The sequence below is a fragment of the Rhipicephalus microplus genome, unplaced genomic scaffold, assembly GCF_043290135.1.
Source record: "Rhipicephalus microplus isolate Deutch F79 unplaced genomic scaffold, USDA_Rmic scaffold_12, whole genome shotgun sequence".
NCBI classification, from domain to species: domain Eukaryota; kingdom Metazoa; phylum Arthropoda; class Arachnida; order Ixodida; family Ixodidae; genus Rhipicephalus; species Rhipicephalus microplus.
The window spans coordinates 4,806,091-4,833,923 of record NW_027464585.1 but is presented as its reverse complement, the minus strand read 5'-3'; positions in this window follow the sequence as shown (position 1 = coordinate 4,833,923).

Here is a 27,833-nt window from a genome sequence, read left to right as displayed (position 1 = left end):
AGTTGGAGTTTTTTTATTTTCGAGTTTCTAGCTGTAGATTTTCTATTTCCAGTGTTCCTAGTTGCGGAGTTTCTAGTTGCAGAGTTTCTAGTTGTGGAGTTTCTAGTTGTGGAGTTTTAGTTGTGGAGTTTCAAGTTGTGGAATTTATAGGTGTCGAGTTTCTAGTTGTTGAGTGTCTAGTTGTGGAGTTTCTAGTTGCGGAGTTTCTAGTTGTGGAGTTTCAACTTGTGGAGTTTCTAGTTGCGGAGTTTTTAGTCGCGGAGTTTCTGGTTGCGGAGTTTCAGGTTGTGGAGTTTCTAGTGGTGGAGTTTGTAGTTGTGGAGTATCTAGTTGTGGAGTTTCAAGTTGAGGAGTTTTTAGTTGTGGATTTTGAAGTTGTAGAGTTCCTAGTTGTGGAGTTTCTAGTGGTGGAGTTTCTAGTTGTTGAGTTTCTAGTTGCTAAGTTTCTAGTCGCGAAGTATCAAGTTGTGGAGTTTCTAGCTGTGGAGTTTCTAGTTGCGGAGTTTCCAGTTTTGGAGTTTCTAGTTGCGGAATTTGTAGTTGTGGAATTCGTAGTTGTGGAGTATCTAGTTGTGGTGTTTCAAGTAGTGAAGTTTCTAGCTGTGGAGTTTCTAATTGCGGAGTTTCTAGTTGCAGAGTTTCACGTTGCGGAGTTTTCTAGTTGTGGAGTTTCTAGTTTCGGAGTTTCTATTTGCGGAGTTTCAAGTTGGGGAGTTTCTAGTGTGGGAGTTTCTAGTTGTGGAGTCTGTAGTTGTGGAGTATCTATTTGTTGGGTTTCATCTTGTGGAGTTTCTAGTTGTGGAGTTTCTGGTTGTTGGGTTTCTAGTTGCCGAGTTTCTAGTTGCGAAGTCTCAAGTTGTTGAGTTTCTAGCTGTGGAAATTCTAGTTGCGAAGCTTCTAGTTGCGGAGTTTCTAGTTGTGGGATTCGTATATGTGGAGTATCTAGCTGTGGAAATTCTAGTTGTGGAGTTTCTAGTTGCAGAGTTTGTTTTTGCGGAGTCTCTAGATGTGGTTTTTCTAGTTGTAGAGTTTCTAGCTGTGGAGTTTCTAGTTGCGGAGTATGTAGTTGCAGAGTTTCTAGTTGCGGAGTTTTCTAGTTGTGGAGTTTCTAGTTGTGCAGTCTCTAGTTGTTGAGTTTCTTGTTGTGAAGTTTATAGTTGTGGGGTTTCTAGCTGTGGAGTTTCTAGTTGCGAATTTTCTAGTTGCAGAGTTTTTAGTTGCGGAGTTTCTAGTTGCAGAGTTTTTAGTTGTGGAGTTTCTAGTTGGGGAGACTCGAGTTGCAGAGTTTCTAGTTGTGGAGTTTCTAGTTAAGGAGTTTTAGTTGTGGAGTTTCAAGTTGTGGAATTTATAGGTGTGGAGTTTCTAGTTGTTGAGTGCCTAGTTGTGGAGTTTCTAGCTGTGGAGTTTCTATTGGCGGAGTTTCCAGTTGTGGAGTTTCTAGTTGCGGAATTTGTAGTTGTGTAATTCGTAGTTGTGGAGTATCTAGTTGTGGTGTTTCAAGTAATGAAGTTTCTAGCTGAGGAGTTTCTAGTTGCGGAGTATCTAGTTGCAGAGTTTCTAGTTGCGGAGTTTCTAGTTGTGGAGTTTCTACTTGTGGAGTTTCTAGTTGTGCAGTTTTTAGTTGCGGAGTTTCTTGTTGTGGAGTTTCAGGTTGTGGAGTTTCTAGCTGTGGAGTTTGTAGTTGTGGAGTATCTAGTTGTGGAGTTTCAGTGTTGAGGAGTTTTTAGTTGTGGATTTTGAAGTTGTAGAGTTCCTAGTTGTGGAGTTTCTAGTGGTGGAGTGTCTAGTTGTTGAGTTTCTAGTTCTGAGTTTCTAGTCGCGAAGTCTCAAGCTGTGGAGTTTCAAGCTGTGGTGTTTCTAGTTGCGGAGTTTCCAGTTGTGGAGTTTCTAGTTGCGGAATTTGTAGTTGTGGAGTATCTAGTTGTTGTGTTTCAAGTTGCGGAGTCTGTAGTTGTGGAGTATCTATTTGTTGGGTTTCAACTTGTGGAGTTTCTAGTTGTGGAGTTTCTGGTTGTTGGGTTTCTAGTTGTCGAGTTTCTAGTTGCGAAGTCTCAAGTTGTGGAGTTTCTAGCTGTGGAAATTCTAGTTGCGGAGCTTCTAGTTGCGGAGTTTCTAGTTGTGGAGTTTCTAGTTGTGGAATTCGTAGTTGTAGAATATCTAGTTGTGGTGTTTCAAATAGTGAAGTTTCTAGCTGTGGAGTTTCTAATTGCGGAGTTTCTAGTTGCAGAGTTTCACGTTGCGGAGTTTGCTAGTTGTGGAGTTTCTAGTTGCGGAGTTTCTAGTTGCGGAGTTTCAAGCTGTGGAGTTTCTAGTTGGGGAGTTTGTAGTTGTGGAGTTGCTAGTTGTGGAGTTTCTAGTGGTGGATTTTCTAGCTGTGGAGTTTTTAGTGGCGGAGTTTCTAGTTGCAGAGTTTCTAGTTGTGGACTTTCTAGCTGTGGAGTTTCCAGTTGTGGAATTTCTAGTTGTGGAGTTTCTAGCTGTGGAGTTTCAAGTTGTGGAATTTATAGTTGTGGAGTTTCAAGTGGTCGGGTTTCTAGTGGTCGGGTTTCTAGTTGCGGAGTTTCTGGTTGTGGAGTTTCTAGTTGTGGATTTTCTAGTTGTGGAGTTTCTAGTTGCGGAGTTTTAGTTGCAGAGTTTCTAGTTGCGGAGTTTCTAGTTGCAGAGATTCTAGTTGTGGAGTTTCTAGTTGGGGAGTTTCTAGTTGTTGAGTTTCTAGTTGTGAAGTTTATAGTTGTGGGGTTTCTAGCTGTGGAGTTTCTAGTTGCTAAGTTTCTAGTGGCAGAGTTTCCAGTTGCGGAGTTTCTAGTTGAAGAGTTTCTAGTTGTGGAGTTTCTAGTTGTGGAGTTTCTAGTTGTGGAGTTTTAGTTGTGAAGTTTCAAGTTGCGGAATTTATAGGTGTCGAGTTTCTAGTTGTTGAGTGTCTAGTTGTGGAGTTTCTGGTTGCGGAGTTTCTAGTTGGGGAGTTTCTACTTGTGGAGTTTCTAGTTGTGGAGTTTTTAGTTGCGGAGTTTCTGGTTGCGGAGTTTCTAGTGGTGGAGTTTGTAGTTGTGGAGTATCTAGTTGTGGAGTTTCAAGTTGAGGAGTTTTTAGTTGTGGATTTTGAAGTTGTAGAGTTCCTAGTTGTGGAGTTTCTAGTGGTGGAGTTTCTAGTTGTTGAGTTTCTAGTTTCTGAGTTTCTAGTCGCGAAGTCTCAAGTTGTGGAGTTTCTAGCTGTGGAGTTTCTAGTTGCGGAGTTTCCAGTTGTGGAGTTTCTAGTTGCGGAATTTGTAGTTGTGGAATTCGTAGTTGTGGAGTATCTAGTTGTGGTGTTTCAAGTAGTGAAGTTTCTAGCTGTGGAGTTTCTAATTGCGGAGTTTCTAGTTGCAGAGTTTCACGTTGCGGAGTTTTCTAGCTGTGGAATTTCTAATTTCGGAGTTTCTATTTGCGGAGTTTCAAGTTGTGGAGTTTCTAGTTGGGGAGTTTCTAGTTGTGGAGTCCGTAGTTGAGGAGTATCTATTTGTTGGGTTTCAACTTGTGGAGTTTCTAGTTGTGGATTTTGAAGTTGTAGAGTTCCTAGTTGCAGAGTGTCTAGTTGGGAGTTTCTTGTGGCGGAGTTTTCTAGTTGCGGAGTCTGTAGTTGTGGAGTTGCTAGTTGTGGAGTTTCTAGTGGTGGATTTTCTAGCTGTGGAGTTTCTAGTTGCAGAGTCTCTAGTTGCAGAGTTTCTAGTTGTGTACTTTCTAGCTGTGGAGTTTCCAGTTGTGGAATTTCTAGTTGTGGAATTTGTAGTTGTGGAGTATCTATTTGTGGTGTTTCAAGTTGTGGAGTTTCTAGCTGTGGAGTTTCTAGTTGTGGAGCTTCTAGTGGCAGAGTTTCTAGTTGTGGATTTTTCTAGCTGTAAAGTTTCTATTTGCGGAGTTTTTAGTTGCGGAGTTTTAGTAGCGGAGTTTCTAGTTGTGGAGTTTCTAGTTGGAATTTTTAGTTTTCGAGTTTCTAGTTGTAGATTTTCTATTTGCAGAGTTCCTAGTTGTGGAGTTTCTAGTTGAGGGGTTTCTAGTTGTGGAAATTCTAGCTGTGGAGTTTCTACCTATGGAATCTCTAGTCGTGGTGTTTTTAGTTGTGTAGTTTCTATCTGAGGAGTTTCTAAATGCAAAGTCTCTAGTTGTGCAGTCTCTAGTTGTGGAGTTTTTAGTTGTGGAGTTTCCAGTTGTGGATGTTCTAGTTGCGGAGTTTCTAGTTGCGGAGTTTCAAGTTGTGGAGTTTCTAGTTACGGAGTTTCTAGTTGAGGGGTTTCTAGCTGTGGAGTTTCTAGTTGCGGAGTTTCCATTTGCAGAGTTTCTAGTTGCGGAGTTTCTAGTTGCAGAGTTTCTAGTTGTGGAGTTTCTAGTTGGGTAGTTTCTAGTTGCAGAGTTTCTAGTTGTGGAGTTTCTAGTTGTGGACTTTTAGTTGTGGAGTTTCAAGCTGAGGAATTTATAGGTGTGGAGTTTCTAGTTGTTGAGTTTCTAGTTGTCGGGTTTCTAGTGGCGGAGTTTCTAGTTGTGGAGTGTCTAGTTGTGGAGCTTTTAGTTGAGGAGTCTCTAGTTGTTGAGTCTCTAGCTGTGGAAATTCTAGTTGTGGAGTTTCTAGTTGCTGAGTTTGTTGTTGCGGAGTTTCTAGATGTGGTGTTTCTAGTTGTGGAGTTTCTGGCTGTGGAGTTTGCAGTTGCGGAGTTTCTAGTTGTGGACTTTCTAGTTGTGAGGTTCGTAGATGTGGAGTTTCTAGTGGTGGAGTTTCAAGTTTTGGAGTCTCTAGTTGTGGAGTTTCTAGTTGTGGAGTTTCTAGTTGCGAACTCTCAAGTTGTAGAGTTTCTAGATGTGGAGTTTCTAGCTGTGGAGATTCTAGTTGTTGAGTTTATAGTTGACGAGTTTCTATTTGCGAAGTCTCAAGTTGTGGAGTTTCTGCTTGTGGAGTTTCTAGTTGCGGAGTTGGTAGTTGCGGAGTTTCTAGTTGAAGAGTTTCTAGTTGTGGAGATTCTAGTTGCCGAGTTTCTTGTTGCGAAGTCTCAAGTTGTGGAGTTTCTAGCTGTGGAGTTTCTAGTGGTTGAGTTTCCAGTTGACGAGTTTCTATTTGCGAAGTCTCAAGTTGTGGAGTTTCTAGCTGTAGAGTTTCTAGTTGTGAAGTTTTCAGTTGTGCAGTTTCCAGTTGTGGAATTTCTATCTGTGTAGTTTCTAGTTGTGGAGTCTCAATTTTGGAGTTCCTAGTTGTGAAGTCTCTAGTTGTGGTGTTTCTAGTTGTGGAGTTTCTAGTTGGAGTTTTTTTATTTTCGAGTTTCTAGCTGTAGATTTTCTATTTCCAGTGTTCCTAGTTGCGGAGTTTCTAGTTGCAGAGTTTCTAGTTGTGGAGTTTCTAGTTGTGGAGTTTTAGTTGTGGAGTTTCAAGTTGTGGAATTTATAGGTGTCGAGTTTCTAGTTGTTGAGTGTCTAGTTGTGGAGTTTCTAGTTGCGGAGTTTCTAGTTGTGGAGTTTCAACTTGTGGAGTTTCTAGTTGCGGAGTTTTTAGTCACGGAGTTTCTGGTTGCGGAGTTTCAGGTTGTGGAGTTTCTAGTGGTGGAGTTTGTAGTTGTGGAGTATCTAGTTGTGGAGTTTCAAGTTGAGGAGTTTTTAGTTGTGGATTTTGAAGTTGTAGAGTTCCTAGTTGTGGAGTTTCTAGTGGTGGAGTTTCTAGTTGTTGAGTTTCTAGTTGCTAAGTTTCTAGTCGCGAAGTATCAAGTTGTGGAGTTTCTAGCTGTGGAGTTTCTAGTTGCGGAGTTTCCAGTTTTGGAGTTTCTAGTTGCGGAATTTGTAGTTGTGGAATTCGTAGTTGTGGAGTATCTAGTTGTGGTGTTTCAAGTAGTGAAGTTTCTAGCTGTGGAGTTTCTAATTGCGGAGTTTCTAGTTGCAGAGTTTCACGTTGCGGAGTTTTCTAGTTGTGGAGTTTCTAGTTTCGGAGTTTCTATTTGCGGAGTTTCAAGTTGGGGAGTTTCTAGTGTGGGAGTTTCTAGTTGTGGAGTCTGTAGTTGTGGAGTATCTATTTGTTGGGTTTCATCTTGTGGAGTTTCTAGTTGTGGAGTTTCTGGTTGTTGGGTTTCTAGTTGCCGAGTTTCTAGTTGCGAAGTCTCAAGTTGTTGAGTTTCTAGCTGTGGAAATTCTAGTTGCGAAGCTTCTAGTTGCGGAGTTTCTAGTTGTGGGATTCGTATATGTGGAGTATCTAGCTGTGGAAATTCTAGTTGTGGAGTTTCTAGTTGCAGAGTTTGTTTTTGCGGAGTCTCTAGATGTGGTTTTTCTAGTTGTAGAGTTTCTAGCTGTGGAGTTTCTAGTTGCGGAGTATGTAGTTGCAGAGTTTCTAGTTGCGGAGTTTTCTAGTTGTGGAGTTTCTAGTTGTGCAGTCTCTAGTTGTTGAGTTTCTTGTTGTGAAGTTTATAGTTGTGGGGTTTCTAGCTGTGGAGTTTCTAGTTGCGAATTTTCTAGTTGCAGAGTTTTTAGTTGCGGAGTTTCTAGTTGCAGAGTTTTTAGTTGTGGAGTTTCTAGTTGGGGAGACTCGAGTTGCAGAGTTTCTAGTTGTGGAGTTTCTAGTTAAGGAGTTTTAGTTGTGGAGTTTCAAGTTGTGGAATTTATAGGTGTGGAGTTTCTAGTTGTTGAGTGCCTAGTTGTGGAGTTTCTAGCTGTGGAGTTTCTATTGGCGGAGTTTCCAGTTGTGGAGTTTCTAGTTGCGGAATTTGTAGTTGTGTAATTCGTAGTTGTGGAGTATCTAGTTGTGGTGTTTCAAGTAATGAAGTTTCTAGCTGAGGAGTTTCTAGTTGCGGAGTATCTAGTTGCAGAGTTTCTAGTTGCGGAGTTTCTAGTTGTGGAGTTTCTACTTGTGGAGTTTCTAGTTGTGCAGTTTTTAGTTGCGGAGTTTCTTGTTGTGGAGTTTCAGGTTGTGGAGTTTCTAGCTGTGGAGTTTGTAGTTGTGGAGTATCTAGTTGTGGAGTTTCAGTGTTGAGGAGTTTTTAGTTGTGGATTTTGAAGTTGTAGAGTTCCTAGTTGTGGAGTTTCTAGTGGTGGAGTGTCTAGTTGTTGAGTTTCTAGTTCTGAGTTTCTAGTCGCGAAGTCTCAAGCTGTGGAGTTTCAAGCTGTGGTGTTTCTAGTTGCGGAGTTTCCAGTTGTGGAGTTTCTAGTTGCGGAATTTGTAGTTGTGGAGTATCTAGTTGTTGTGTTTCAAGTTGCGGAGTCTGTAGTTGTGGAGTATCTATTTGTTGGGTTTCAACTTGTGAAGTTTCTAGTTGTGGAGTTTCTGGTTGTTGGGTTTCTAGTTGCCGAGTTTCTAGTTGCGAAGTCTCAAGTTGTGGAGTTTCTAGCTGTGGAAATTCTAGTTGCGGAGCTTCTAGTTGCGGAGTTTCTAGTTGTGGAGTTTCTAGTTGTGGAATTCGTAGTTGTGGAATATCTAGTTGTGGTGTTTCAAATAGTGAAGTTTCTAGCTGTGGAGTTTCTAATTGCGGAGTTTCTAGTTGCAGAGTTTCACGTTGCGGAGTTTGCTAGTTGTGGAGTTTCTAGTTGCGGAGTTTCTAGTTGCGGAGTTTCAAGCTGTGGAGTTTCTAGTTGGCGAGTTTGTAGTTGTGGAGTTGCTAGTTGTGGAGTTTCTAGTGGTGGATTTTCTAGCTGTGGAGTTTCTAGTGGCGGAGTTTCTAGTTGCAGAGTTTCTAGTTCTGGACTTTCTAGCTGTGGAGTTTCCAGTTGTGGAATTTCTAGTTGTGGAGTTTCTAGCTGTGGAGTTTCAAGTTGTGGAATTTATAGTTGTGGAGTTTCTATTTGTGGAGTTTCTAGTGGTCGGGTTTCTAGTTGCGGAGTTTCTGGTTGTGGAGTTTCTAGTTGTGGATTTTCTAGTTGTGGAGTTTCTAGTTGCGGAGTTTTAGTTGCAGAGTTTCTAGTTGCGGAGTTTCTAGTTGCAGAGATTCTAGTTGTGGAGTTTCTAGTTGGGGAGTTTCTAGTTGTTGAGTTTCTAGTTGTGAAGTTTATAGTTGTGGGGTTTCTAGCTGTGGAGTTTCTAGTTGCTAAGTTTCTAGTTGCAGAGTTTCTAGTTGCGGAGTTTCTAGTTGAAGAGTTTCTAGTTGTGGAGTTTCTAGTTGTGGAGTTTCTAGTTGTGGAGTTTTAGTTGTGAAGTTTCAAGTTGTGGAATTTATAGGTGTCGAGTTTCTAGTTGTTGAGTGTCTAGTTGTGGAGTTTCTAGTTGCGGAGTTTCTAGTTGTGGAGTTTCTACTTGTGGAGTTTCTAGTTGTGGAGTTTTTAGTTGCGGAGTTTCTGGTTGCGGAGTTTCAGGTTGTGGAGTTTCTAGTGGTGGAGTTTGTAGTTGTGGAGTATCTAGTTGTGGAGTTTCAAGTTGAGGAGTTTTTAGTTGTGGATTTTGAAGTTGTAGAGTTCCTAGTTGTGGAGTTGCTAGTGGTGGAGTTTCTAGTTGTTGAGTTTCTAGTTGCTGAGTTTCTAGTCGCGTAGTCTCAAGTTAAGGAGTTTCTAGCTGTGGAGTTTCTAGTTGCGGAGTTTCCAGTTGTGGAGTTTCTAGTTGCGGAATTTGTAGTTGTGGAATTCGTAGTTGTGGAGTATCTAGTTGTGGTGTTTCAAGTAGTGAAGTTTCTAGCTGTGGAGTTTCTAATTGCGGAGTTTCTAGTTGCAGAGTTTCACGTTGCGGAGTTTTCTAGTTGTGGAATTTCTAATTTCGGAGTTTCTATTTGCGGAGTTTCAAGTTGTGGAGTTTCTAGTTGGGGAGTTTCTAGTTGTGGAGTCCGTAGTTGTGGAGTATCTATTTGTTGGGTTTCAACTTGTGGAGTTTCTAGTTGTGGATTTTGAAGTTGTAGAGTTCCTAGTTGCAGAGTGTCTAGTTGGGAGTTTCTTGTGGCGGAGTTTTCTAGTTGCGGAGTCTGTAGTTGTGGAGTTGCTAGTTGTGGAGTTTCTAGTGGTGGATTTTCTAGCTGTGGAGTTTCTAGTTGCAGAGTCTCTAGTTGCAGAGTTTCTAGTTGTGGACTTTCTAGCTGTGGAGTTTCCAGTTGTAGAATTTCTAGTTGTGGAATTTGTAGTTGTGGAGTATCTATTTGTGGTGTTTCAAGTTGTGGAGTTTCTAGCTGTGGAGTTTCTAGTTGGGGAGCTTCTAGTGGCAGAGTTTCTAGTTGTGGATTTTTCTAGTTGTGAAGATTCTGGTGGCGGAGTTTCAAGTTGTGGAGTTTCTAGTTGTGGAGTTACTAGCTGTAGAGTTTCTAGTTGCGGAGTTTTGAGTTGCGGAGTTTCTAGTTGCCGAGTTTCTGGTTGTGGAGTTTCTAGTTGGAATTTTTAGTTTTCGAGTTTCTAGTTGTAGATTTTCAATTTGCAGAGTTCCTAGTTGTGGAGTTTCTAGTTGAGGGGTTTCTAGTTGTGGAAATTCTAGCTGGGAGTTTCTACTTATGGAATCTCTAGTCGTGGTGTTTTTAGTTGTGTAGTTTCTATCTGAGGAGTTTCTAAATGCAAAGTCTCTAGTTGTGATGTCTCTAGTTGTGGAGTTTCTAGTTGTGGAGTTTCTAGTTGTGGATTTTCTAGTTGCGGAGTTTCTAGTTGCGGAGTTTCAAGTTGTGGAGTTCCTAGTTACGGAGTTTCTAGTTGAGGGGTTTCTAGCTGTGGAGTTTCTAGTTGCGGAGTTTCCATTTGCAGAGTTTCTAGTTGCGGAGTTTCTAGTTGTGGAGTTTCTAGTAGTGGACTTTTAGTTGTGGAGTTTCAAGTTGAGGAATTTATAGGTGTGGAGTTTCTAGTTGTTGAGTTTCTAGTTGTCGGGTTTCTAGTTGCGGAGTTTCTAGTTGTGGAGTGTCTAGTTGTGGAGCTTTTAGTTGAGGAGTCTCTAGTTGTTGAGTCTCTAGCTGTGGAAATTCTAGTTGTGGAGTTTCTAGTTGCAGAGTTTGTTGTTGCGGAGTTTCTAGATGTGGTGTTTCTAGTTGTGGAGTTTCTGGCTGTGGAGTTTCCAGTTGCGGAGTTTCTAGTTGTGGACTTTCTAGTTGTGAGGTTCGTAGATGTGGAGTTTCTAGTGGTGGAGTTTCAAGTTTTGGAGTCTCTAGTTGTGGAGTTTCTAGTTGTGGAGTTTCTAGTTGCGAACTCTCAAGTTGTAGAGTTTCTAGATGTGGAGTTTCTAGTGGTTGAGTTTCCAGTTGACGAGTTTCTATTTGCGAAGTCTCAAGTTGTGGAGTTTCTAGCTGTAGAGTTTCTAGTTGTGAAGTTATCAGTTGTGCAGTTTCCAGTTGTGGAATTTCTATCTGTGTAGTTTCTAGTTGTGGAGTCTCAATTTAGGAGTTCCTAGTTGTGAAGTCTCTAGTTGTGGTGTTTCTAGTTGTGGAGTGTCTATTTGTGGAGTTTCTAGTTGTGCAGTTTCTAGTTTTGGAGTTTCTAGTTGGAGTTTTTTTGTTTTAGAGTTTCTAGCTGTAGATTTTCTATTTCCAGTGTTTCTAGTTGCGGAGTTTCTAGTTGCAGAGTTTCTAGTTGTGGAGTTTCTAGTTGTGGAGTTTCTAGTTGTGGAGTTTTAGTTGTGGAGTTTCAAGTTGTGGAATTTATAGGTGTCGAGTTTCTAGTTGTTGAGTGTCTAGTTGTGGAGTTTCTAGTTGCGGAGTTTCTAGTTGTGGAGTTTCTAGTTGTGGAGTTTTTAGTTGCGGAGTTTCTGGTTGCGGAGTTTCAGGTTGTGGAGTTTCTAGTGGTGGAGTTTGTAGTTGTGGAGTATCTAGTTGTGGAGTTTCAAGTTGAGGAGTTTTTAGTTATGGATTTTGAAGTTGTAGAGTTCCTAGTTGTGGAGTATCTAGTGGTGGAGTTTCTAGTTGTTGAGTTTCTAGTTGCTGAGTTTCTAGTCGCGAAGTATCAAGTTGTGGAGTTTCTAGCTGTGGAGTTTCTACTTGCGGAGTTTCCAGTTTTGAAGTTTCTAGTTGCGGAATTTGTAGTTGTGGAATTCGTAGTTGTGGAGTATCTAGTTGTGGTGTTTCAAGTAGTGAAGTTTCTAGCTATGGAGTTTCTAATTGCGGAGTTTCTAGTTGCAGAGTGTCACGTTGCGGAGTTTTCTTGTTGTGGAGTTTCTAGTTTGGGAGTTTCAAGTTGTGGAGTTTCTAGTGTTGGAGTTTCTAGTTGTGGAGTCTGTAGTTGTGGAGTATCTATTTGTTGGGTTTCAACTTGTGGAGTTTCTAGTTGTGGAGTTTCTGGTTGTTGGGTTTCTAGTTGCCGAGTTTCTAGTTGCGAAGTCTCAAGTTGTTGAGTTTCTAGCTGTGGAAATTCTAGTTGCGAAGCTTCTAGTTGCGGAGTTTCTAGTTGTGGAACTCGTAGTTGTGGAGTATCTAGCTGTGGAAATTCTAGTTGTGGAGTTTCTAGTTGCAGAGTTTGTTTTTGCGGAGTTTCTAGATGTGGTTTTTCTAGTTGTAGAGTTTCTAGCTGTGGAGTTTCTAGTTGCGGAGTATGTAGTTGCACAGTTTCTAGTTGCGGAGTTTTCTAGTTGTGGAGTTTCTAGTTGGGGAGACTCGAGTTGCAGAGTTTCTAGTTGTGGAGTTTCTAGTTAAGGAGTTTTAGTTGTGGAGTTTCAAGTTGTGGAATTTATAGGTGTGGAGTTTCTAGTTGTTGAGTGCCTAGTTGTGGAGTTTCTAGCTGTGGAGTTTCTATTGGCGGAGTTTCTAGTTGTGGAGTTTCCATTTGTGGAGTTTCTAGTTGTGGAATTTGTAGTTGTGGAGTATCTAGTTGTGGTGTTTTAAGTTGTGAAGTTTCTAGCTTTGGAGTTTCTAGTTGCGGAGTATCTAGTTGCAGAGTTTCTAGTTGCGGAGTTTCTAGTTGTGGAGTTTCTACTTGTGGAGTTTCTAGTTGTGGAGTTTTTAGTTGCGGAGTTTCTTGTTGCGGAGTTTCAGGTTGTGGAGTTTCTAGCTGTGGAGTTTGTAGTTGTGGAGTATCTAGTTGTGGAGTTTCAGTGTTGAGGAGTTTTTAGTTGTGGATTTTGAAGTTGTAGAGTTCCTAGTTGTGGAGTTCCTAGTGGTGGAGTTTCTAGTTGTTGAGTTTCTAGTTCTGAGTTTCTAGTCGCGAAGTCTCAAGCTGTGGAGTTTCAAGCTGTGGTGTTTCTAGTTGCGGAGTTTCCAGTTGTGGAGTTTCTAGTTGCGGAGTTTGTAGTTGTGGAGTATCTAGTTGTTGTGTTTCAAGTTGCGGAGTCTGTAGTTGTGGAGTATCTATTTGTTGGGTTTCAACTTGTGGAGTTTCTGAATGTTGGGTTTCTAGTTGCCGAGTTTCTAGTTGCGAAGTCTCAAGTTGTGGAGTTTCTAGCTGTGGAAATTCTAGTTGCGGAGCTTCTAGTTGCGGAGTTTCTAGTTGTGGAGTTTCTAGTTGTGGAATTCGTAGTTGTGGAATATCTAGTTGTGGTGTTTCAAATAGTGAAGTTTCTAGCTGTGGAGTTTCTAATTGCGGAGTTTCTAGTTGCAGAGTTTCACGTTGCGGAGTTTGCTAGTTGTGGAGTTTCTAGTTGCGGAGTTTCTAGTTGCAGAGTTTCAAGCTGTAGAGTTTCTAGTTGGGGAGTTTCTAGTCCCGGAGTTTCTAGTTGTGGAGTTTCTAGTGGTGACTTTTAGTTGTGGAGTTTCAAGTTGAGGAATTTATAGGTGTGGAGTTTCTAGTTGTTAAGTTTTTATTTGTCGGGTTTCTAGTTGCGGAGTTTCTAGTTGTGGAGTGTCTAGTTGTGGAGCTTTTAGTTGAGGAGTCTGTAGTTGTTTAGTCTCTAGCTGTGGAAATTCTAGTTGTGGAGTTTCTGGTTGCAGAGTTTGTTGTTGCGGAGTTTCCAGATGTGGTGTTTCTAGTTGTGGAGTTTCTGGCTGTGGAGTTTCCAGTTGCGGAGTTTCTAGTTGTGGAGTTTCTAGCTGTGGAGTTTCTAGTTGTGGAGTGTCTATTTGTGGAATTTCTAGTTGTGCAGTTTCTAGTTGTGGAGTTTCTAGTCGGTGTTTTTTTGTTTTCGAGTTTCTAGCTGTATATTTTCTATTTCCAGAGTTCCTAGTTGCGGAGTTTCTAGTTGCAGAGTTTCTAGTTGTGGAGTTTCTAGTTGTGGAGTTTCTAGTTGTGGAGTTTTAGTTGTGGAGTTTCAAGTTGTGGAATTTATAGGTGTCGAGTTTCTAGTTGTTGAGTGTCTAGTTGTGGAGTTTCTAGTGGCGGAGTTTCTAGTTGTGGAGTTTCTAGTGGTGGAGTTTCTAGTTGTTGAGTTTCTAGTTGCTGAGTTTCTAGTCGCGAAGTATCAAGTTGTGGAGTTTCTAGCTGTGGAGTTTCTAGTTGCGGAGTTTCAAGTTTTGGAGTTTCACGTTGCGGAGTTTTCTAGTTGTGGAGTTTCTAGTTTCGGAGTTTCTATTTGCGGAGTTTCAAGTTGTTGAGTTTCTACTGTGGGAGTTTCTAGTTGTGGAGTCTGTAGTTGTGGAGTATCTATTTGTTGGGTTTCAACTTGTGGAGTTTCTAGTTGTGGAGTTTCTCGTTGTTGGGTTTCTAGTTGCCGAGTTTCTAGTTGCGAAGTCTCAAGTTGTTGAGTTTCTAGCTGTGGAAATTCTAGTTGCGAAGCTTCTAGTTGCGGAGTTTCTAGTTGTGGAATTCGTAGTTGTGGAGTATCTAGCTGTGGAAATTCTAGTTGTGGAGTTTCTAGTTGCAGAGTTTGTTTTTGCGGAGTTTCTAGATGTGGTTTTTCTAGTTGTAGAGTTTCTAGCTGTGGAGTTTCTAGTTGCGGAGTATGTAGTTGCAGAGTTTCTAGTTGCGGAGTTTTCTGGTTGTGGAGTTTCTAGTTCTGCAGTCTCTAGTTGTTGAGTTTCTTGTAGTGAAGTTTATAGTTGTGGGGTTTCTAGCTGTGGCGTTTCTAGTTGCGAATTTTCTAGTTGCAGAGTTTTTAGTTGCGGAGTTTCTAGTTGCAGAGTTTTTATTTGTGGAGTTTCTAGTTGGGGAGACTCGAGTTGCAGAGTTTCTAGTTGTGGAGTTTCTAGTTAAGGAGTTTTAGTTGTGGAGTTTCAAGTTGTGGAATATATAGGTGTGGAGTTTCTAGTTGTTGAGTGCCTAGTTGTGGAGTTTCTAGCTGTGGAGTTTCTATTGGCGGAGTTTCTAGTTGTGGAGTTTCCATTTGTGGAGTTTCTAGTTGTGGAATTTTTAGTTGTGGAGTATCTAGTTGTGGTGTTTTAAGTTGTGAAGTTTCTAGCTGAGGAGTTTCTAGTTGCGGAGTATCTAGTTGCAGAGTTTCTAGTTGCGGAGTTTCTAGTTGTGGAGTTTCTACTTGTGGAGTTTCTAGTTGTGCAGTTTTTAGTTGCGGAGTTTCTTGTTGTGGAGTTTCAGGTTGTGGAGTTTCTAGCTGTGGAGTTTGTAGTTGTGGAGTATCTAGTTGTGGAGTTTCAGTGTTGAGGAGTTTTTAGTTGTGGATTTTGAAGTTGTAGAGTTCCTAGTTGTGGAGTTTCTAGTGGTGGAGTGTCTAGTTGTTGAGTTTCTAGTTCTGAGTTTCTAGTCGCGAAGTCTCAAGCTGTGGAGTTTCAAGCTGTGGTGTTTCTAGTTGCGGAGTTTCCAGTTGTGGAGTTTCTAGTTGCGGAATTTGTAGTTGTGGAGTATCTAGTTGTTGTGTTTCAAGTTGCGGAGTCTGTAGTTGTGGAGTATCTATTTGTTGGGTTTCAACTTGTGAAGTTTCTAGTTGTGGAGTTTCTGGTTGTTGGGTTTCTAGTTGCCGAGTTTCTAGTTGCGAAGTCTCAAGTTGTGGAGTTTCTAGCTGTGGAAATTCTAGTTGCGGAGCTTCTAGTTGCGGAGTTTCTAGTTGTGGAGTTTCTAGTTGTGGAATTCGTAGTTGTGGAATATCTAGTTGTGGTGTTTCAAATAGTGAAGTTTCTAGCTGTGGAATTTCTAATTGCGGAGTTTCTAGTTGCAGAGTTTCACGTTGCGGAGTTTGCTAGTTGTGGAGTTTCTAGTTGCGGAGTTTCTAGTTGCGGAGTTTCAAGCTGTGGAGTTTCTAGTTGGGGAGTTTGTAGTTGTGGAGTTGCTAGTTGTGGAGTTTCTAGTGGTGGATTTTCTAGCTGTGGAGTTTCTAGTGGCGGAGTTTCTAGTTGCAGAGTTTCTAGTTCTGGACTTTCTAGCTGTGGAGTTTCCAGTTGTGGAATTTCTAGTTGTGGAGTTTCTAGCTGTGGAGTTTCAAGTTGTGGAATTTATAGTTGTGGAGTTTCTATTTGTGGAGTTTCTAGTGGTCGGGTTTCTAGTTGCGGAGTTTCTGGTTGTGGAGTTTCTAGTTGTGGATTTTCTAGTTGTGGAGTTTCTAGTTGCGGAGTTTTAGTTGCAGAGTTTCTAGTTGCGGAGTTTCTAGTTGCAGAGATTCTAGTTGTGGAGTTTCTAGTTGGGGAGTTTCTAGTTGTTGAGTTTCTAGTTGTGAAGTTTATAGTTGTGGGGTTTCTAGCTGTGGAGTTTCTAGTTGCTAAGTTTCTAGTTGCAGAGTTTCTAGTTGCGGAGTTTCTAGTTGAAGAGTTTCTAGTTGCGGAGTTTCTAGTTGTGGAGTTTCTACTTGTGGAGTTTCTAGTTGTGGAGTTTTTAGTTGCGGAGTTTCTGGTTGCGGAGTTTCAGGTTGTGGAGTTTCTAGTGGTGGAGTTTGTAGTTGTGGAGTATCTAGTTGTGGAGTTTCAAGTTGAGGAGTTTTTAGTTGTGGATTTTGAAGTTGTAGAGTTCCTAGTTGTGGAGTTGCTAGTGGTGGAGTTTCTAGTTGTTGAGTTTCTAGTTGCTGAGTTTCTAGTCGCGTAGTCTCAAGTTGTGGAGTTTCTAGCTGTGGAGTTTCTAGTTGCGGAGTTTCCAGTTGTGGAGTTTCTAGTTGCGGAATTTGTAGTTGTGGAATTCGTAGTTGTGGAGTATCTAGTTGTGGTGTTTCAAGTAGTGAAGTTTCTAGCTGTGGAGTTTCTAATTGCGGAGTTTCTAGTTGCAGAGTTTCACGTTGCGGAGTTTTCTAGTTGTGGAATTTCTAATTTCGGAGTTTCTATTTGCGGAGTTTCAAGTTGTGGAGTTTCTAGTTGGGGAGTTTCTAGTTGTGGAGTCCGTAGTTGTGGAGTATCTATTTGTTGGGTTTCAACTTGTGGAGTTTCTAGTTGTGGATTTTGAAGTTGTAGAGTTCCTAGTTGCAGAGTGTCTAGTTGGGAGTTTCTTGTGGCGGAGTTTTCTAGTTGCGGAGTCTGTAGTTGTGGAGTTGCTAGTTGTGGAGTTTCTAGTGGTGGATTTTCTAGCTGTGGAGTTTCTAGTTGCAGAGTCTCTAGTTGCAGAGTTTCTAGTTGTGGACTTTCTAGCTGTGGAGTTTCCAGTTGTAGAATTTCTAGTTGTGGAATTTGTAGTTGTGGAGTATCTATTTGTGGTGTTTCAAGTTGTGGAGTTTCTAGCTGTGGAGTTTCTAGTTGTGGAGCTTCTAGTGGCAGAGTTTCTAGTTGTGGATTTTTCTAGTTGTGAAGATTCTGGTGGCGGAGTTTCAAGTTGTGGAGTTTCTAGTTGTGGAGTTACTAGCTGTAGAGTTTCTAGTTGCGGAGTTTTGAGTTGCGGAGTTTCTAGTTGCCGAGTTTCTGGTTGTGGAGTTTCTAGTTGGAATTTTTAGTTTTCGAGTTTCTAGTTGTAGATTTTCAATTTGCAGAGTTCCTAGTTGTGGAGTTTCTAGTTGAGGGGTTTCTAGTTGTGGAAATTCTAGCTGGGAGTTTCTACTTATGGAATCTCTAGTCGTGGTGTTTTTAGTTGTGTAGTTTCTATCTGAGGAGTTTCTAAATGCAAAGTCTCTAGTTGTGCAGTCTCTAGTTGTGGAGTTTCTAGTTGTGGAGTTTCTAGTTGTGGATTTTCTAGTTGCGGAGTTTCTAGTTGCGGAGTTTCAAGTTGTGGAGTTCCTAGTTACGGAGTTTCTAGTTGAGGGGTTTCTAGCTGTGGAGTTTCTAGTTGCGGAGTTTCCATTTGCAGAGTTTCTAGTTGCGGAGTTTCTAGTTGTGGAGTTTCTAGTAGTGGACTTTTAGTTGTGGAGTTTCAAGTTGAGGAATTTATAGGTGTGGAGTTTCTAGTTGTTGAGTTTCTAGTTGTCGGGTTTCTAGTTGCGGAGTTTCTAGTTGTGGAGTGTCTAGTTGTGGAGCTTTTAGTTGAGGAGTCTCTAGTTGTTGAGTCTCTAGCTGTGGAAATTCTAGTTGTGGAGTTTCTAGTTGCAGAGTTTGTTGTTGCGGAGTTTCTAGATGTGGTGTTTCTAGTTGTGGAGTTTCTGGCTGTGGAGTTTCCAGTTGCGGAGTTTCTAGTTGTGGACTTTCTAGTTGTGAGGTTCGTAGATGTGGAGTTTCTAGTGGTGGAGTTTCAAGTTTTGGAGTCTCTAGTTGTGGAGTTTCTAGTTGTGGAGTTTCTAGTTGCGAACTCTCAAGTTGTAGAGTTTCTAGATGTGGAGTTTCTAGTGGTTGAGTTTCCAGTTGACGAGTTTCTATTTGCGAAGTCTCAAGTTGTGGAGTTTCTAGCTGTAGAGTTTCTAGTTGTGAAGTTATCAGTTGTGCAGTTTCCAGTTGTGGAATTTCTATCTGTGTAGTTTCTAGTTGTGGAGTCTCAATTTAGGAGTTCCTAGTTGTGAAGTCTCTAGTTGTGGTGTTTCTAGTTGTGGAGTGTCTATTTGTGGAGTTTCTAGTTGTGCAGTTTCTAGTTTTGGAGTTTCTAGTTGGAGTTTTTTTGTTTTAGAGTTTCTAGCTGTAGATTTTCTATTTCCAGTGTTTCTAGTTGCGGAGTTTCTAGTTGCAGAGTTTCTAGTTGTGGAGTTTCTAGTTGTGGAGTTTCTAGTTGTGGAGTTTTAGTTGTGGAGTTTCAAGTTGTGGAATTTATAGGTGTCGAGTTTCTAGTTGTTGAGTGTCTAGTTGTGGAGTTTCTAGTTGCGGAGTTTCTAGTTGTGGAGTTTCTAGTTGTGGAGTTTTTAGTTGCGGAGTTTCTGGTTGCGGAGTTTCAGGTTGTGGAGTTTCTAGTGGTGGAGTTTGTAGTTGTGGAGTATCTAGTTGTGGAGTTTCAAGTTGAGGAGTTTTTAGTTATGGATTTTGAAGTTGTAGAGTTCCTAGTTGTGGAGTATCTAGTGGTGGAGTTTCTAGTTGTTGAGTTTCTAGTTGCTGAGTTTCTAGTCGCGAAGTATCAAGTTGTGGAGTTTCTAGCTGTGGAGTTTCTACTTGCGGAGTTTCCAGTTTTGAAGTTTCTAGTTGCGGAATTTGTAGTTGTGGAATTCGTAGTTGTGGAGTATCTAGTTGTGGTGTTTCAAGTAGTGAAGTTTCTAGCTATGGAGTTTCTAATTGCGGAGTTTCTAGTTGCAGAGTGTCACGTTGCGGAGTTTTCTTGTTGTGGAGTTTCTAGTTTGGGAGTTTCAAGTTGTGGAGTTTCTAGTGTTGGAGTTTCTAGTTGTGGAGTCTGTAGTTGTGGAGTATCTATTTGTTGGGTTTCAACTTGTGGAGTTTCTAGTTGTGGAGTTTCTGGTTGTTGGGTTTCTAGTTGCCGAGTTTCTAGTTGCGAAGTCTCAAGTTGTTGAGTTTCTAGCTGTGGAAATTCTAGTTGCGAAGCTTCTAGTTGCGGAGTTTCTAGTTGTGGAACTCGTAGTTGTGGAGTATCTAGCTGTGGAAATTCTAGTTGTGGAGTTTCTAGTTGCAGAGTTTGTTTTTGCGGAGTTTCTAGATGTGGTTTTTCTAGTTGTAGAGTTTCTAGCTGTGGAGTTTCTAGTTGCGGAGTATGTAGTTGCACAGTTTCTAGTTGCGGAGTTTTCTAGTTGTGGAGTTTCTAGTTGTGCAGTCTCTAGATGTTGAGTTTCTTGTTGTGAAGTTTATAGTTGTGGGGTTTCTAGCTGTGGAGTTTCTAGTTGCGAATTTTCTAGTTGCAGAGTTTTTAGTTGCGGAGTTTCTAGTTGCAGAGTTTTTAGTTGTGGAGTTTCTAGTTGGGGAGACTCGAGTTGCAGAGTTTCTGGTTGTGGAGTTTCTAGTTGTGGATTTTCTAGTTGTGGAGTTTTTAGTTGCGGAGTTTCTAGTTGCAGAGTTTCTGGTTGTGGAGTTTCAAGTTGTGTAGTTTCAATCTGTGTAGTTTCTAGTTGTGGAGTCTATATTTGTGGAGTTCCTAGTTGTGGAGTCTCTAGTTGTGGAGTTTCTAGTTGTGGAGTGTCCATTTGTGGAGTTTCTAGTTGTGAAGTTTCTAGTTGTGGAGTTTCTAGTTGGAGTTTTTAGTTTTCGAGTTTCTAGTTGTAGATTTTCTATTTGCAGAGTTCCTAGTTGTGGAGTTTCTAGTTGAGGGGTTTCTAAATGCAAAGTCTCTAGTTGTGCAGTCTCTAGTTGTGGAGTTTCTAGTTGTGGAGTTTCTAGTTGTGGAGTTTTTTGTTGGGGAGTTTCTAGTTGTGAAGTTTCTAGTTGTGGATTTTCTAGTTGCGGAGTTTCTAGTGGCGGAGTTTCCAGTTGGGGAGTTTCTACTTGAGTTTCTAGTTGTGGAGATTCTAGTTGCCGAGTTACTTGTTGCGAAGTCTCAAGTTGTGGAGTTTCTAGCTGTGGAGTTTCTAGTGGTTGAGTTTCCAGTTGACGAGTTTCTATTTGCGAAGTCTCAAGTTGTGGAGTTTCTAGCTGTAGAGTTTCTAGTTGTGAAGTTTTCAGTTGTGCAGTTTCCAGTTGTGGAATTTCTATCTGTGTAGTTTCTAGTTGTGGAGTCTCAATTTTGGAGTTCCTAGTTATGAAGTCTCTAGTTGTGGTGCTTCTAGTTGTGGAGTGTCTATTTGTGGAGTTTCTAATTGTGCAGTTTCTAGTTGTGGAGTTTCTAGTTGGAGTTTTTTTATTATCGAGTTTCTAGCTGTAGATTTTCTATTTCCAGTGTTCCTAGTTGCGGAGTTTCTAGTTGCAGAGTTTCTAGTTGTGGAGTTTCTAGTGGTGGAGTTTCTAGTTGTGGAGTTTTAGTTGTGGAGTTTCAAGTTGTGGAATTTATAGGTGTCGAGTTTCTAGTTGTTGAGTGTCTAGTTGTGGAGTTTCTAGTTGGGGAGTTTCTAGTTTTGGAGTTTCTACTTGTGGAGTTTCTAGTTGTGGAGTTTTTAGTTGCGGAGTTTCTGGTTGCGGAGTTTCAGGTTGTGGAGTTTCTAGTGGCGGAGTTTGTAGTTGTGGAGTATCTAGTTGTGGAGTTTCAAGTTGAGGAGTTTTTAGTTGTGGATTTTGAGTTGTAGAGTTCCTAGTTGTGGAGTTTCTAGTGGTGGAGTTTCTAGTTGTTGAGTTTCTAGTTGCTAAGTTTCTAGTCGCGAAGTATCAAGTTGTGGAGTTTCTAGCTGCGGAGTTTCTAGTTGCGGAGTTTCCAGTTTTGGAGTTTCTAGTTGCGGAATTTGGAGTTGTGGAATTCGTAGTTGTGGAGTATCTAGTTGTGGTGTTTCAAGTAGTGAAGTTTCTAGCTGTGGAGTTTCTAATTGCGGAGTTTCTAGTTGCAGAGTTTCACGTTGCGGAGTTTTCTAGTTGTGGAGTTTCTAGTTTCGGAGTTTCTATTTGCGGAGTTTCAAGTTGTGGAGTTTCTAGTGTGGGAGTTTCTAGTTGTGGAGTCTGTAGTTGTGGAGTATCTATTTGTTGGGTTTCATCTTGTGGAGTTTCTAGTTGTGGAGTTTCTGGTTGTTGGGTTTCTAGTTGCCGAGTTTCTAGTTGCGAAGTCTCAAGTTGTTGAGTTTCTAGCTGTGGAAATTCTAGTTGCGAAGCTTCTAGTTGCGGAGTTTCTAGTTGTGGAATTCGTAGTTGTGGAGTATCTAGCTGTGGAAATTCTAGTTGTGGAGTTTCTAGTTGCAGAGTTTGTTTTTGCGGAGTTTCTAGATGTGGTTTTTCTAGTTGTAGAGTTTCTAGCTGTGGAGTTTCTAGTTGCGGAGTATGTAGTTGCAGAGTTTCTAGTTGCGGAGTTTTCTAGTTGTGGAGTTTCTAGTTGTGCAGTCTCTAGTTGTTGAGTTTCTTGTTGTGAAGTTTATAGTTGTGGGGTTTCTAGCTGTGGAGTTTCTAGTTGCGAATTTTCTAGTTGCAGAGTTTTTAGTTGCGGAGTTTCTAGTTGCAGAGTTTTTAGTTGTGGAGTTTCTAGTTGGGGAGACTCGAGTTGCAGAGTTTCTAGTTGTGGAGTTTCTAGTTAAGGAGTTTTAGTTGTGGAGTTTCAAGTTGTGGAATTTATAGGTGTGGAGTTTCTAGTTGTTGAGTGCCTAGTTGTGGAGTTTCTAGCTGTGGAGTTTCTATTGGCGGAGTTTCTAGTTGTGGAGTTTCCATTTGTGGAGTTTCTAGTTGTGGAATTTGTAGTTGTGGAGTATCTAGTTGTGGTGTTTTAAGTTGTGAAGTTTCTAGCTTTGGAGTTTCTAGTTGCGGAGTATCTAGTTGCAGAGTTTCTAGTTGCGGAGTTTCTAGTTGTGGAGTTTCTACTTGTGGAGTTTCTAGTTGTGGAGTTTTTAGTTGCGGAGTTTCTTGTTGCGGAGTTTCAGGTTGTGGAGTTTTTAGTTGTGGATTTTGAAGTTGTAGAGTTCCTAGTTGTGGAGTTTCTAGTGGTGGAGTTTCTAGTTGTTGAGTTTCTAGTTCTGAGTTTCTAGTCGCGAAGTCTCAAGCTGTGGAGTTTCAAGCTGTGGTGTTTCTAGTTGCGGAGTTTCCAGTTGTGGAGTTTCTAGTTGCGGAGTTTGTAGTTGTGGAGTATCTAGTTGTTGTGTTTCAAGTTGCGGAGTCTGTAGTTGTGGAGTATCTATTTGTTGGGTTTCCACTTGTGGAGTTTCTGAATGTTGGGTTTCTAGTTGCCGAGTTTCTAGTTGCGAAGTCTCAAGTTGTGGAGTTTCTAGCTGTGGAAATTCTAGTTGCGGAGCTTCTAGTTGCGGAGTTTCTAGTTGTGGAGTTTCTAGTTGTGGAATTCGTAGTTGTGGAATATCTAGTTGTGGTGTTTCAAATAGTGAAGTTTCTAGCTGTGGAGTTTCTAATTGCGGAGTTTCTAGTTGCAGAGTTTCACGTTGCGGAGTTTGCTAGTTGTGGAGTTTCTAGTTGCGGAGTTTCTAGTTGCAGAGTTTCAAGCTGTGGAGTTTCTAGTTGGGGAGTTTCTAGTCGCGGAGTTTCTAGTTGTGGAGTTTCTAGTGGTGACTTTTAGTTGTGGAGTTTCAAGTTGAGGAATTTATAGGTGTGGAGTTTCTAGTTGTTAAGTTTTTAGTTTTCGGGTTTCTAGTTGCGGAGTTTCTAGTTGTAGAGTGTCTAGTTGTGGAGCTTTTAGTTGAGGAGTCTGTAGTTGTTTAGTCTCTAGCTGTGGAAATTCTAGTTGTGGAGTTTCTGGTTGCAGAGTTTGTTGTTGCGGAGTTTCCAGATGTGGTGTTTCTAGTTGTGGAGTTTCTGGCTGTGGAGTTTCCAGTTGCGGAGTTTCTAGTTGTGGAGTTTCTAGCTGTGGAGTTTCTAGTTGTGGAGTGTCTATTTGTGGAATTTCTAGTTGTGCAGTTTCTAGTTGTGGAGTTTCTAGTTGTGGAGTTTCTAGTTGTGGAGTTTTAGTTGTGGAGTTTCAAGTTGTGGAATTTATAGGTGTCGAGTTTCTAGTTGTTGAGTGTCTAGTTGTGGAGTTTCTACCTATGGAATCTCTAGTCGTGGTGTTTCTAGTTGTGTAGTTTCTATCTGAGGAGTTTCTAAATGCAGTCTCTAGTTGTACAGTCTCTAGTTGTGCAGTCTCTAGTTGTGGAGTTTCTAGTTGTGGAGTTTCTAGTTGTGGAGTTTTTGTTGGGGAGTTTCTAGTTGTGAAGTTTCTAGTTGTGTATTTTCTAGTTGCGGAGTTTCTAGTTGGGGAGTTTCCAGGTCGGGAGTTTCTACTTGAGTTTATAGTTGTGGATTTTTTAGTTGCAGAGTTTCGAGTTGCAGAGTTTCAAGTTGTGGAGTTTCTAGTTGCGGAGTTTCTAGCTGCGGAGTTTCTAGTTACGGAGTCTCTAGTTGTGCAGTCTCTAGTTGTTGTGTTTATAGTTGCGGAGTTTCTAGTTGTGGAATTTGTAGTTGTGGAGTATCTAGTTGTGGTTTTTCAAGTTGTGGAGTTTCTAGCTGTGGAGTTTCTAGTTGCGGTGTTTCTAGTTACAGAGTTTGTAGTTGCGGAGTTTTCTAGTTGTGGAGCTTCTAGTGGCGGAGTTTCAAGTTGTGGAGTTTCTAGTTACGGGGTTACTAGCTGTGGAGTTTCTAGTGGCGGAGTCTCTAGTTGTGCAGTCTCTAGTTGTTGAGTTGCTAGTTGTGAAGTTTATAGTTGTGGGGTTTCTAGCTGTGGAGTTTCTAGTAGCGGAATTTCTAGTTGCAGAGTTTCTACTTGCGGAGTTTCTAGTTGCAAAGATTCTAGTTGTGGAGTTTCTAGTGGGGAGTTTCTAGTTGCGGAGTTTCTAGTTGTGGAGTTTCTAGTAGCGGAATTTGTAGTTTTGGAGTCTGTAGTTGTGGAGTATCTATTTGTTGGGTTTCAAGTTGTGGAGTTTCTAGTTGTGGAGTTTCTAGCTGTGGAGTTTCTAGTGGTTGAGTTTCCAGTTGACGAGTTTCTATTTGCGAAGTCTCAAGTTGTGGAGTTTCTAGCTGTAAAGTTTCTAGTTGCAGAGTTTCTAGTTGCGGAGTTTTCAGTTGTGGAGTTTCTAGTTGTGGAACTTCAATCTGTGTAGTTTCTAGTTGAGGAGTCCCAATTTTGGAGTTCCTAGTTGTGGAGTCTCTAGTTGTGGTGTTTATAGTTGTGGAGTGTCTATTTGTGAAGTTTCTAGTTGTGCAGTTTCTAGTTGTGGAGTTTCTAGTTGGTGTTTTTTGTTTTCGAGTTTCTAGTTGTAGATTTTCTATTTGCAGAGTTCCTAGTTGTGGGGTTTCTAGTTGTGGAAATTCTAGCTGTGGAGTTTCTACTTATGGAATCTCTAGTCGTGGAGTTTCTAGTTGTGTAGTTTCTATCTGAGGAGTTTCTAAATGCAAAGTCTCTAGTGGTGCAGTGCAGAGTTTCTAGTTGTGGAGTTTCTAGTTGTGGAGTTTCTTGTTGGGGAATTTCTAGTTGTGAAGTTTCTAGTTGTGAATTTTCTAGTTGCGGAGTTTCTAGTTGCGGAGTATCCAGTTGGGGAGTTTCTACATGAGTTTATAGTTGTGTATTTTCTAGTTGCAGAGTTTCTAGTTGCAGAGTTTCAAGTTGTGGAGTTTCTACTTGCGGAGTTTCTAGCTGCGGAGTTTCTAGTGGCGGAGTCGCTAGTTGTGCAGTCTCTAGTTGTTGAGTTTCTAGTTGTGAAGTTTCTAGTTGAGGGGTTTCTAGCTGTGAAGTTTCTAGTTGCAGAGTTTCTATTTGCAGAGTTTCTAGTTGCGGAGTTTCTAGTTGCAGAGTTTCTAGTTGGGGAGTTTCTAGTTGCGGAGTTTCTAGTTGTGGAGTTTCTAGTTGTTGAGTTTCTAGTTGTCAGATTTCTAGTTGCGGAGTTTCTAGTTGTGGAGTGTCTAGTTGTGGAGCTTTTAGTTGAGGAGTCTCTAGTTGTTGAGTCTCTAGCTGTGGAAATTCTAGTTGTGGAGTTTCTAGTTGCAGAGTTTGTTATTGCGGAGTTTCTAGATGTGGTTTTTCTAGTTGTAGAGTTTCTGGCTCTGGAGTTTCCAGTTGCGCAGTTTCTAGTTGTGAGGTTTGTAGTTGTGGAGTTTCTAGTGGTGGAGTTTCTAGTTGTGGAGTTTCTAGTTGTTGAGTTTCTAGTTGACGAGTTTCTATTTGCGAAGTCTCAAGTTGTGGAATTTCTAGCTGTGGAGTTTCTAGTTGCGGAGTTTGTAGTTGCGAAGTTTCCAGTTGCAGAGTTTTTAGTTGTGGAGATTCTAGTTGCCGAGTTTCTTGTTGCGAAGTCTCAAGTTGTGGAGTTTCTAGCTGTGGAGTTTCTAGTTGCAGAGCTTCTAGTTGTGGAGTATCTAGTTGTGGTGTTTCAAGTTGTGGAGTTTTTAGCTGTGGAGTTTCTAGTTCTCGAGTTTCTAGCTGTGGAGTTTCTAGTTGTTGAGTTTCTAGTTGACGAGTTTCTATTTGCGAAGTCTCAAGTTGTGGAGTTTCTAGTTGTGGAGTTTCTAGTTGTGGAGTTTCTAGTTGTGGAATTTGTATTTGTGGAGTATCTAGTTGTGGTGTTTCAAGTTGTGGAGTTTCTAGCTGTGGAGTTTCTAGTTGCGGAGTTTCTAGTGGCAGAGTTTCTAGTTGCGGAGTTTTCTAGTTGTGGAGATTCTAGTGGCGGAGTTTCAAGTTGTAGATTTTCTAGTTGCGGAGTTACTAGCTGTAGAGTTTCTAGTTGCGGAGTCTCTAGTTGTGCAGTCTCTAGTTGTTGAGTTGCTAGTTGTGAAGTTTCTAGTTGTGGGGTTTCTAGCTGTGGAGTTTCTAGTTGCGGAGTTTCTAGTTGCAGAGTTTCTAGTTGCGGAGTTTATGGTTGCAGAGATTCAAGTTGTGTAGTTTCTAGTTGGGGAGTTTCTAGTTGTGGAGTTTTAGTTGTGGAGTTTCAAGTTGTGGAATTTATAGGTGTCGAGTTCCTGGTTCTTGAGTTTCTAGTTGCTGAGTTTCTAGTCGCGAAGTCTCAAGTTGTGGAGTTTCTAGCTGTGGAGTTTCTAGTTATGGAGTTTCCAGTTGTGGAGTTTCTAGTTGCGGAATTTGTAGTTGTGGAATTCGTAGTTGTGGAGTATCTAGTTGTGGTGTTTCAAGTAGAGAAGTTTGTAGCTGTGGAGTTTTTAATTGCGGAGTTTCTAGTTGCAGAGTTTCACGTTGCGGAGTTTTCTAGTTGTGGAGTTTCTAGTTTCGGAGTTTCTATTTGCGGAGTTTCAAGTTGTGGTGTTTCTAGTTGAAAGTTTCTAGTTGTGGAGTCTGTAGTTGTGGAGTATCTATTTGTTGGGTTTCAACTTGTGGAGTTTCTAGTTGTGGAGTTTCTGCTTGTTGGGTTTCTAGTTGGCGAGTTTCTAGTTGCGAAGTCTCAAGTTGTGGAGTTTCTATCTGTGGAAATTCTATTTGCGGATTTTCTAGTTGCAGAGTTTTTAGTTGCGGAGTTTCTATTTGCAGAGTTTCTAGTTGTGAAGTTTCTAGTTGGGGAGATTCGAGTTGCAGAGTTTCTAGTTGTGGAGTTTCTAGTTGTGCAGTTTTAGTTGTAGAGTTTTAAGTTGTGGAATTTATAGGTGTGGAGTTTCTAGTTGTTGAGTGTCTAGTTGTGGAGTTTCTAGCTGTGGAGTTTGTAGTCGTTGAGTTTCCAGTTGACGAGTTTCTATTCGCGAAGTGTCAAGTTGTGGAGTTTCTAGCTGTAAAGTTTCTAGTTGCGGAGTTTCTAGTTGTGGAGTTTCCAGTTGTGGAGTTTACAGTTGTGGAATTTGTAGTTGTGGAGTATCTGGTTGTGGTGTTTTAAGTTGTGAAGTTTCTAGCTGTGGAGTTTCTAGTTGCGGAGTATCTAGTTGCAGAGTTTCTAGTTGCGGAGTTTCTAGTTGTGGGGTTTCTACTTGTGGAGTTTCTAGTTGTGGAGTTTTAGTTGCGGAGTTTCTGGTTGCGGAGTTTCAGGTTGTGGAGTTTCTAGCTGTGGAGTTTGTAGTTGTGGAGTATCTAGTTGTGGAGTTTCAAGTTGAAGAGTTTTTAGTTGAGGATTTTGAAGTTGTAGAGTTCCTAGTTGTGGAGTTTCTAGTGGTGTAGTTTCTAGTTGTTGAGTTTCTAGTTCTGAGTTTCTTGTCGCGAAGTCTCAAGTTGCGGAGTTTCTAGCTGTGCAGTTTCTAGTTGCGGAGTTCCCAGTTGTGGAGTTTCTAGTTGCGGAATTTGTAGTTGTGGAGTATCTAGTTGTGGTGTTTCAAGTTGCGGAGTCTGTAGTTGTGGAGTATCTATTTGTTGGGTTTCAACTTGTGGAGTTTCTAGTTGTGGAGTTTCTGCTTGTTGGGTTTCTAGTTGCCGAGGTTCTAGTTGCGAAGTCTCAAGTTGTGGAGTTTCTATCTGTGGAAATTCTAGTTGCGGAGCTTCTTGTTGCGGAGTTTTTAGTTTGTGGAGTTTCTACTTGTTGAATTCGTAGTTGTGGAATATCTAGTTGTGGTGTTTCAAATAGTGAAGTTTCTAGCTGTGGAGTTTCTAATTGCGAAGTTTCTAGTTGCAGAGTTTCACGTTGCGGAGTTTTCTAGTTGTGGAGTTTCTAGTTGCGGAGTTTCTAGTTGCGGAGTTTCAAGTTGTGGAGTTTCTAGTTGGGGAGTTTCTAGTTGTGGAGTTTGTAGTTGTGGAGTATCTAGTTCTGGAGTTTCAAATTGTAGAGTTTCTAGTTGCGGAGTGTCTAGTTGGGAGTTTCTAGTTGCGGAGTTTTCTAGTTGCGGAGTCTGTAGTTGTGGAGATGCTAGTTGTGGAGTTTCTCGTCGTGGATTTTCTAGCTGTGGAGTTTCTAGTTGCGGAGTTTCTAGTTGCAGAGTTTCTAGTTGTGGACTTTCTAGATGTGGAGTTTCCAGTTGTGGAATTTCTAGTTGTGGAGTTCCAAGTTGTGGAATTTATAGGTGTGGAGTTTCTGTTTGTGGAGTTTCTAGTGGTCGGGGTTCTAGTTGCGGAGTTTCTAGTTGTGGAGTTTTTAGTTGTGGATTTTCTAGTTGTGGAGTTTTTAGTTGCGGAGTGTTTAGTTGCGGAGTTTCTGGTTGTGGAGTTTCAAGTTGTGTAGTTTCAATCTGTATAGTTTCTAGTTGTGGAGTCTCAATTTGTGCAGTTCCTAGTTGTGGAGTTTCTAGCTGTGGAGTTTCTAGTTGTGGAGTTTCTAGTTGGAGTTTTTAGTTGTCGAGTTTCTAGTTGTGGATTTTCTATTTTCAGAGTTCCTAGTTGTGGAGTTTCTAGTTGAGGGGTTTCTAGTTGTGGAAATTCTAGCTGTGGAGTTTCTACTTATGGAATCTCTATTTGTGGTGTTTTTAGTTGTGTTGTTTCTATCTGAGGAGTTTCTAAATGCAAAGTCCAGAGTTGTGCAGTCT